The 10,684-nt window shown below is 35.1% G+C and overlaps 1 non-coding gene across 1 annotated transcript; it reads left to right on the top strand.

The window, feature by feature from the left end:
- The first annotated feature begins 8,242 nt into the window (after positions 1-8,242).
- LOC126716285 (small nucleolar RNA R71) lies at positions 8,243-8,349 on the top strand. Its single transcript, XR_007652088.1, has one exon. It is a non-coding gene; the product is annotated as a small nucleolar RNA R71 (small nucleolar RNA).
- Positions 8,350-10,684: the final 2,335 nt, after the last annotated feature.

The following is a 10,684-nucleotide window of genomic DNA, read 5'->3' as shown; positions in this document are numbered from 1 at the left end:
CCTAAAACCCAGAACCCAGAACCCAGAACCCAGAACCCAGAACCCAGAACCCAGAACCCAGAACCCAGAACCCTAGAACCCTAGAACCCTAGAACCCTAGAACCCTAGAACCCTAGAACCCTAGAACCCTAGAACCCTAGAACCCTAGAACCCTAGAACCCTGAACCCAGAACCCAGAACCCAGAACCCAGAACCCTAGACCCCTAGACCCCTAGACCCCTAGAACCCTAGAACCCTAGAACCCTAGAACCCTAGAACCCTAGAACCCTAGAACCCTAGAACCCTAAACCCTAAACCCTAAACCCTAAACCCTAAACCCTAATACCCTAATACCCTAATACCCTAATACCCTAAAACCCTAAACCCTTAAAACCCTTAACCCTTTAACCCTTAACCCTTAACCCTTAACCCTAAACCCTTAACCCTAAACCCTAAACCCTAAAACCCTAAACCCTAAAACCCTTAACCCTTAACCCTTAACCCTTAACCCTTAACCCTTAACCCCTAACCCTTAACCCCAAACCCTTAACCCTAAACCCTTAAACCCTTAAACCCTAAACCCTTAAACCCCCAACCCCCAAACCCCCCAACCTCTAAAACCCTAAAACCTAAAAATTTAGCCTGTGTTACATATAAAATTAACTTACACAGAATTTCATAGTTTTAAATTTAGCATCAAAATTAATTTAATCTCATTATTAGATTTCAATGTAAGCTCAATCAACGAACAATTGGTTTAACAATTAAAACTATGAAATCCTTTCATTTAGGGCTGAATTAAAACAATTAAATCCTTTAATTTTGGGGTTGAAAATGTTACTTCAACAAACTTGTGCTGTGTCAATGTTCAATTTTAGACTTGATTAAGGCATGGGCTTGTTAATTTTTTTTTTTTTTTTAGCCGAAATGCAAGGTTTGGGATTAAAAGGTTGGAAGTGGTTTCAGTTTTGGGCTCGAAGTTTGGAAATGCAAACTCACGTACTGGGCCTAGTGTGGGTTTAAGTTTTAAATTTCAAAGGGGCGCTGGTGTTTTGGATTGGGCCTCATGGGGAAGGGCTAATTGGGCTTAAAGGTTAGAAAGGATGACTTGTTTTATTGTGAGTTTCCTGGGGGTTGGGCTTTGGCTATTAGTCTAATTGGGTGGGCATATGTTATTTTAATTTCAGATGCATCTACTCTCAACCAATCAGATTCTGAAGAAATCCTTTTTTTTTTTTTATCTCTCACTAATCTCAAATTGCTTCTCTCTCTCTCCACCGTTTCCTCACTCGTAGCTCTATCTCTCTCACTCTTCTCTCAAACTGAGCCTCCATGACCGATCCTCTTGCTTGTGGCCACCGAGAGCTACAAATACCACGGCAAGCATTCTTCCTTTTGGTTTGGTTTCGATTAGTGATTGATTTGTGGGTTTTAGGATTGGGGTTTAGTGTTGAATTTTGTTGGGTATTTGTGTTTGATTGGGGTTTGGATGAGTATATTAAATTCGGCTGTGTGTGGCTGTTTCTTTAGGTATGTCATATGTGTGTGAGCATGAGTTTGTGCCTCAAAATAAGGCAGCTTGTGAGTATCCGTTCAAAATGTATCCTTATGATGTGTGTGTATGCACATGAACTAACTGTATAGAAGCATGAACACATAAACAACATGTATTGAAAGCATGAGAAGGGAATTAATGTTACCTCTTTTTTTCTTTTCAGTTTCTCCACTTTCCCTCCTTGGTTGCTCTGCTTTCCAATGCTTTCGCTTTAGCTTTCTGGTTCTGTCTTCTTTTCTCTTTTCTTTTTTGTTGGTCTTTGTTGTTGTTCGTTGCTGTTGTCTGCGATTGTTGTTGTTTGTTGTCACCGCTACTACTATTGTGGGTTGTAGTTGTTGGGTAAATGGCAAAAATGAGGGACCTTTGCTGGGTTTTTTTAGGTTGATGGTAGGAAAGGAGGAAGCTTCTTATTGTTAGGATGTTGAATGTAGGGCTGTGATTTTGCTCTTTGTTATTGCTGGGATTTTTGAAGTGTTGATATGGAGAATGAGGGGGCTGTTTTTTTGCTTTGACAAGGTAGCTGATGGTTTTGAGATAAGGGACTGTTAGTCCCAGGTAGGTGTAGGAAATGATGACTTTTGCATGGGAAGAAGGAAAAATGAGGGGATTTTTTTGGGCTCCATTTTTGCTGCATTGCTGGGGTTTGAGGGTTATGCCTTTTTATTGGGCTAATTGATAAAAGAAGTACAGAAGTTTGAAAATAGAGGATTTATTTCCATCAAAAAAATATATTATTTCATTAGAAAAGAGGAGATCTTTTGCGTGAGAAAGTAAATTGCACATAGCAGTAATGCTCTCTTCTGTGTAGGAAGAGAGGACTGGTCCAACAGCATTGACCAACTTAGAAGCAGAAGCTTCTTGGCAGACCAAGTACTTCTTTATTTATTACTAACTTACTTTTTTTTTCGTTTACTTTTTGATTAAAACTCTTTGGTTGGATTGAACAGGACTTCTGTAAAGATATTTCCACTCATTTTTAAAAGTGAATTTTTTATTATTTTAGAATGGTAAAAAAAATATAAAAAGAAACTTTAGAATGGTAAAAAAGATTACAGCAGATAATGAGAGCATGTCCTCACTAGAGTCAAAACTCTAAAAAAATTAAATTAATTGAGTGTAAAAATTAAAAAATTCAAATCTAATTAGATTCTAAATAGAATTTCAAATGGAGTCCAATTTTCTATCACGTGTCTATCTAAATTTTTAATTTTTATGACAAGTAAATGATTGGATGCAAAAATTGAATAATCTAAAACCAATTAAATTTTAAATTCTTTATATATATAATGAGAAATCATTGCATATATTACAAATGTATGATTTTAAAAAAAAAAAAATGTAAGTTAATACTATGTATAATTTAATACAAATTTGCAAATTCCTTTTCCCATATTTATTCCCTGCAAAAAGACACAAAGAAATAACAAGAAAATGTTAAATTCCAATAAAGCGTGAAAACAAAGGCATTTGAAAATTTTATTATTTTGAAGGAAAACAATTTTTTGAAAATGCATTTTTGTTGCCTAAAGGGCCATTGTGCTATTTTTTGAGTTTTTAGGGATCTAAAATATACAATTTTGAAGAGTTTGTGTCAAAACTTTAATTTAAAGTAAGGGGTCAAAGTTTAATTTTTGAAGAATTTAGAATTGTGGTAGGCCAAGAATGTATTGATCCCTTTTAATGAATTAATTGATTAATTAGCCAAGTTTATTAATTAATCAAACTAGTATGTAGCCCGTGCTACCGCACGGGAACGGATATATTATTAAACGTGAGTTTTTTAATGTTTAAAAGGCTCAATTAAGTCTAAATTCATATTATTAACCAGAAAATTTCATTAACAAAATTTAGCAGTATATATATTTTACACAAAAAGATGAACCTTGGTGACAATGTTTATCCAAAAGATCCATTCACGCTTTTAAATCTTCAATCTCTATTAGTGATTGAAATTTTCGCAGCTTAAAAAATTTAAAATTATAAAAAATAAAAAAATAAAAAAACCCTCAGAGTTGTACTCATTTTGTAGTTTTACGATGGGTCATTTTGTAACATGATGGGCATTTGTGTGAAGAAAAAACCTCTGAAGTTCCATGGCTGATAAAAGAAATTCTCTCCAATCTCTTTTTATAGAGAGAGGGGTTTGTGCGTGTTTTTATACATCCTTTATAGTTGTATTATCACGAAGCAGGTCCAATGGATTTAGATTGGTACTACCGATTCCCAAAGCATGAGTGTTTAATGTGTTATTAATTTCATCTCATTGGCTTCTGCACATGACAGCAAAATTAAAAATAATTAGATTGTACACGTGTATAGTAAAATTGGACACAACTGGAATGATAATATATGAAAATAACAACAATAGGAAAATTCAAATAAAATTTCGAATTAAATTGTAACAATCTAAATAAAAAATTCCAGTAGAAAGACAGGGTGGAGTGATCCACTCCAAGAAGGCGACCAAACTTGCGTAAATATAGAATAATAAATCTCTTTTCGGAAAATTTACATTGTTCATAGCCTTTACCTTCATTGAACATTTTAAAAACATAGTGACTCACATCTGCCATCCAGACATCTACAGCCGGATCCTCTCCAATTCGCGTGAGATTCCATTGATCACTAAGTTCCTTTGTAGCCTGCAAAAAGTATCATCCATTGGTCCACAGTAGTGCTTTTTTCATTGTTATAGGTGTCAAACCTAAACAAAAAGTCAAATATAAGGATAGTGAATTTTAGGCATAATGTGCATCTAATCACATATTAGCAATTTATAACAAATGTAAAGATGCAAACTTTGTAAGTGAATAGTAAACAAAACTCAGTGTCAGAACCAAGAAGAAAGCACTTTAATCCGAAACTCAGTGCAAATGTAAAGATGCAAACTTTGTAAGCAATTTATAATAAAGATGCAAACCCTAGCTTTGCTATCTTTTTGGAAATTATGCAATGTACCCAAACCAAGTTCTTATCACCGATATTAATCTCTTTGGTTTTCATGTTTGACTACAAAATCAAGAAAAAACTTAATTAGCAAAGTAACTCACTTGACCCGATACATAGAAGCGGTTTTAATGAGAATGAGTCCACATACATTTAACCACATGATGCAAAATTTAACTTCAATTTCAGATTCTAGACACATGGCACAAAATTAGAGTTCTAATTGGGAATTCAATTTCACACTCTCTCTGCTTCAACTATTATTTTATATATAGATTAACATGCAAAGCACGTGGTAGCACAAACAAATCACCAATTAACTAAAGTATGCAACGGAAACAAAATTGACACGATGATTTGTTTACGAATGGGGAAAACCTATTCAGCAAAAACCCCACCGGGTGATTTTAAGGTCACCACTCCCGAGAATCCACTATTATCAAAACAAGTGGTTACAAGTAAAGGAATCCCAGTACCTTATACCAACCTACAGTTGAACTTTTACTACAATACCCAATTGGACTTATTTTTTAGTAACAATCTCTCATTTTCAATGCACGACTCCCAGTACGTGACTAACCAATTGCGCAAATTCCAATGCGCGACTTGATCACTAACTTGAGAAGGATGTTGGCTACAAATTTCTTCTATTCATCATACGATGAAGATCATGAAGTTGCTTGGTCACAAAACCCTATGATGCACAAACACAGCAGCTTCTTCAAGAACTAGGGCAAACTAGGTTTCCGGTCACACCTTCTTCACACTTGTGGAATTGTGCTCTTGTGCAACTTGTGTCACCTTTTACGGCCCTTAAAATTATCCTTATATATGTTTAGGGTTGTGAGAGAAGAAAGCCCAAACATACATTCACGAATTGGATGAAAAACAGTCCTGAAAAACTAAGTTTCATAAATCTCGATAGATAGCCATCTATCAAGCTAGCTGTCGAGCCACAGGCTTCAGCAGCTTTTAAACTTCAATAGATGCTAGCTGTCGAGCTTTAAAATCATGCACTTTCTAACTTGATTCTTGGACAGACTTCCATAACTTTAACACTTGAACTTGAAACCTTGTTTCTTGAAACATTAAACACATCCTAGTTCTACCCAATTACAAGTAAAGTGCATTTTGTCAAAGGATTAGACAATTACATAAAATGTTAACATATATTCCTAACATTGAATCACATATGTTCTAACAAATTGAAAATGCAATTTATAAAAGGCTAGCTGATGGATAATTTTGGATTAGGTTGAAACCTTTGTGGTGGGCTACCTGAAATAGAGGAGTAAATCTATTGTGTTTTCATTGCATGCTTCCTCTCCCTCACATGAGGGTGGACCCCACACACATTATACCCTCTCAAAATGAAGACCTAAGTAGCTGATGGGCATTAAGGTGCTAGGTTGATTTTAGAGAGTGTGCTAGGGCTTTAAAGTGGGTTAGCCTAAGCAGCTGGGCTTCAATAAATACATCGGACTGACCCAAAATAAAATCTATTCTACCTATTTGAGCCATCTAATAGCCTCCACGGTAGTGGTGCTAAAAAGCCATATTGGTATTTTTAGCACCTCAAATACCTAAAAGCCATTCTGTAGCAGTGGGGCTATAGGTAAAATTTTTACCTCTTCAGCTACAATGCACAACCATTTATAGCTGTGCACTATAGTTCCAAAGCTAAAAAATATATATATATATATATATTTTTTTTATTTTACTTTTCTCTCTCTTTTCCATTAAAATATTCTATTTCTCTCTCTCTTCCTTCTCTATCTTTTCTCTCTTTCTTTTTGTCAAACTCAAAGTCTCAGCCCTATCTCTTCCTTCTCTATCTTTTCTCTCTTCTTTTCGCGTGATCGGCGATGGCATGGGTCGGTGGGTTTCATGGATGGCGTGATTGGCAATGGCGTGGGTCAGCAGGTCGACAATGGCGTGATCAGCGATATCTGGTCTAGTTCGATGGTGGTCTGGGTTTGATGGTGGGTTTTGTGCCTCTTGGTCTTGTTTCTTCTCTCTCTCAATCAAGCTCAGATCATAATTCAATAAAATAGTGATTAGTAATCTTAAACTCAAAGGATTAGGGTCAAAAAGATCTCAATCAAATAAAAGAGACTTGAGGGTGTTTTGTGAAAAACTCCCTTTTGATTCACTAATTTCTAGTGAATCTTAGGTTTTCCTGTGGGATTTTTGTGTTTTTTGAAAATGTACCATGTAAGACTTTTTATAATTGAAAAAATGGGGTTTGGAATGACTCCCAAACGATGTGGGATTCGTTCCAAACCTCAGTCATTATTGCAGAAAACTTGTCTTTCTTCTATTTTTGAAATCCTAGCTCCATACGCAAGAATGTGCCTACATACGCATGCTTTAACTTGCGTACGCAAGTCGTGACTCACGTACGCAGACCGAAAGCTACTTTGGTCATTTAATTATCCAAAAATATATTTTGCTCATTTAAAATGTTATATTTTCCATTTTAACACTCCTCAAGTCATTTTAATATCTTATTGGGCTCTAAACTGGCCTTAGGCCTTTGAGTTTGAGTATCATTGGGGAACGGGGGCCCGAGTCATAAAGGGTACAAAATGTGGTATAAGGATTATTTTAAAGGCCGTCATAGATGATGCAAAGTGATTATACATGTCTATTGTAACTGGAGACAAGTTGCCTTAGTTCGTCATATTCTTTCTAGAAGCTACTGCGTTTTTGTGCCAAAGGTTTTATAACCAAGGTGCTTCTTGATCTTCATTATTGGATGAACTAAAGAACTTTGCAGTCAACATCTTTTTCAAGTTGGTGTGTTAGTCACATACTCAGATCCGTGCATCATTGATTAGTCACGTACTGGAAACCGTGCATTGAAATGAGAGATTGCCGCTACATTACAAGTCCAATTGGATATTGGGGTAAGGGTTCAATGTAGGTTGGTATTAGGTACTAGGATTCCTTTTACTTGTAACTGCTTATTTTGATAATAGTGGATTCTCAGGAGTAGTGACCTTAAATTCACCCAGTAGGGTTTTGCCTCGGTAGTTTTCCCATTCATAAACAAATCACTCATGTCAAATTTATCTTCCGCTGCATTTAACTTAGTTAGTGATTTTTTTGTGCTACCACACTTATTTCATGTAATTGAATCTAATTAATTCACTTGGCTAATTAATTGATTGAGTTACCAAAGGGGTCAATACATTCTTGACCTATCAATTGTCCCTTAAATAAATCCTATGAGTACAAACCAATGGACTAAGTCCTTTTGTGTTAGCCATGTTCCTTCCTATGACAACCTTATGTTTACTAAAAACATTTACTAACTTACATTCTTGCAAGGAGTCAAGTTTAGAAAATATTACCATAGGAAAAGTCTTATCGGTTCCTAGAAAAAGCATACTTGAGATCATTTGGCCAAGGCTTCAACTCCCATTTAGTTACTTACTCACTAGATGGCAACAACTTTATCTCACAAGGTGACAACTCCTCATATTTCAATTTCCAATTGCTCGCTTCTAATTCCTATGCAAATTCCAAGAGACAATGAATGTATGCAATTTCGGAATTCTCATCAAAGTTAAAATCACATGAATTGACTAAACAAGTTTCTAATGTTTAGTCTTGAACAATTGTTTCAATCAAGTTAATTTCATGCACATCCTCTTCATCCCTAGTTTGCTTACAAGTATTAAAAATATTAAGCTTGCGGGTCATATTGCCAAAAGATAATTTTAAGACCCCACTTCTCCAATTATATGCCAAGTTCCTTAGCCATGATGTGGACAAGCATTAAGAAAATCTTTAAATCTTTCCCAACATTGATAAAATGTCTCATTATCTTTTTGCTAAAAATTCATTATTTGTCTTTTAAGTGTGTTAGTCCCATGAATTGGAAAAAAATTCTTTAAAAACTCAGTTTGCATCTCTTGCCAAGTACCAATTAACCTAGGTCTCAAAGAATTGAGCCAAGTTTTTGCCTTGTCTTTAAGAGAAAAAGGGAACAACTTCAACCTAGAGGTCTCTTCATTGCATGATTGGTCATGGAAGGTAAAACATACCTCCTCAAATTCCTTAAAGTGTAGGTAAGGATTTTCAAAATCTAAGCCATGAAATTTAGGAAGTAATGAAATCATATCGGGCTTAAAATTAAAATTATTTGCATTAGTTGGAAAAATGATGCATGATGGTGCACTATAATAATCCCTGAGAGTTCTAATGGGTTGATGAGCATGAAAGTTTTCGTTATTTAAAGTATTCTCATCACCATGATTACTCTCTAAGTCCACCATGATATCAAGTGTGTGAGAATATGTGAATGAATCAGATAAATTGACAAACAAATTATTAGACTCAATTCTAACCAAATTATTAGACTCAATAGCAAAGCAAGAAAGAAAAAGAAAAGAGAAGAGAAGAAATACCTTTAACAATAAAAAAAATTAAAAAATTAAAAAATAAATAAATAAATAAATTTAAAAAAAAAAAAAAAACTCTAAAGGAAAACTAAACTACTTAAAAAGAAAAGAGTTGGAGAGATATTACCAAATATGTGAAGAAATTTAATGCCGAAAACCTCTCCAAATGAAGTGGAACACTTCTCTAATCGGCTAATTCCCAGCAACGGCACTAAAAACTCGTTGCGACTTAAATAATGCCCTCAAGTGCAGGATTGTCATGAAGTAATAACTCGGTAAGTCCGAGGTTGAATCCACAGGGAAAAGAGAATTGCTTAGCAAAGCACAAAAGAATAAAACTAAAATAATAAATTTTAATTGAAGAGATTTTTTATGGTTTAGTAAAGTTAATTTAAATTGAGAGAATAACAATATATTAAGGCACTCAGATTTAGGGATCCACACACAACACATCTATTGATAGTCTTAACAATATTTATTTTATAACTTAACTAAAATTCATACGAAGCTTTGACATCACAAAGTCTAGAAAAGAAGAAAGTGATTGCAAAAATGTAAAGTTGACACAAGATGTACGTGGAAAACCGTAAAAAATGGATGAAAAACCACGGTTTGAGCAAGAAGGAATCATTCTTGTTCTATTCAGCTTTGTATTTTATGTGTTAGGACATATGTATTTCACATGTTAAGAACATATGTCATGATTTTATGTAATTGGCTTATCCTTTGACAAAACGCACTTTACTTGGATTTGGGTAGATTTAGGATGTTTTAAATACTTAAAGAAACCTTATTTCAAGATCAAGTATTGAAGCTTTCAAGTCTGTTCACAAAAACAAGTTCAGAGTGCAAAGTCATTAAAGCTCGACAGCTGCATCTATCGAGCTTAAGGAAGCTGTTCTTCATTCGGTGTGCTCGATACCTTCTCGACAGCTACTCGACAACTACTATCTGTCGAGGTTTAAGATTTTCAGAATTTCAATCTAATTTTCTTGGGATCCGTGAATGTGTCTTTGGGCTTTCTTTTCTCCTAACCCTAAACATATAAAAGGATCAGTTTAAGGGTCGTAAAAGTGTTCACAAGTTGCACGAGCTTTGAGCAAACTCTGTTCAAGCAAATTGTGACCGGAGACGAAGTTCTTGCCCTAATTCATCTCTTTCTCTTGAAGAAGTTGCTATGTATATGCACCGCAGGGTTTTGTGACCAAGCATCTTCTTGATCTTCATCGTTTGGATGAACTGAAGAACTTTGCAACCAACAACCTTCTTAGTTGGTGATTGAAGTCGCGTACTGGAATCCGCGCAATTAGTTAGTCACGTACTGGGAGTCGTGCATCTGAAAAGGGAACTATCACTACAGAATAAATCCAATTGGGTATTGGGGTAAAGGTTCAATTGTAAGTTGGTAAGGTACTGGGATTCATTTACTTGTAACCACTTGTTGTGATAATAGTGGAGTTTCGGGAGTGGTGACCTGAAAATCACCCGATGGGGTTTTTGCCGTTAGGTTTTCCCCATTTGTAAACAAATCACCGTGTTATTTATTTTCCGCTGCATATTTAGTTTATTGGTGATTCGCTTGTGCTACCACGCATTTGCATGATAAATTAATTAATTAATAACTTGGCTAATTAATTAATTAATTTCTATCACAAATAATCATTCAGTTTGTGGCCTATCAAGTGGTATCAGAGCGGGCACACTCTGATTAGGGTTTAATCTTTGTTGTGTTGATCCATTGACCCCTATTTGTTATGGATAAAGGACAGTCATTAATCATACCTTCTTTATTTGA

The sequence above is a fragment of the Quercus robur genome, chromosome 2, assembly GCF_932294415.1.
Source record: "Quercus robur chromosome 2, dhQueRobu3.1, whole genome shotgun sequence".
NCBI lineage: Eukaryota > Viridiplantae > Streptophyta > Magnoliopsida > Fagales > Fagaceae > Quercus > Quercus robur.
Note: the sequence above shows the minus strand (reverse complement) of the source record. Positions and strands in the feature narration are given on the sequence as shown.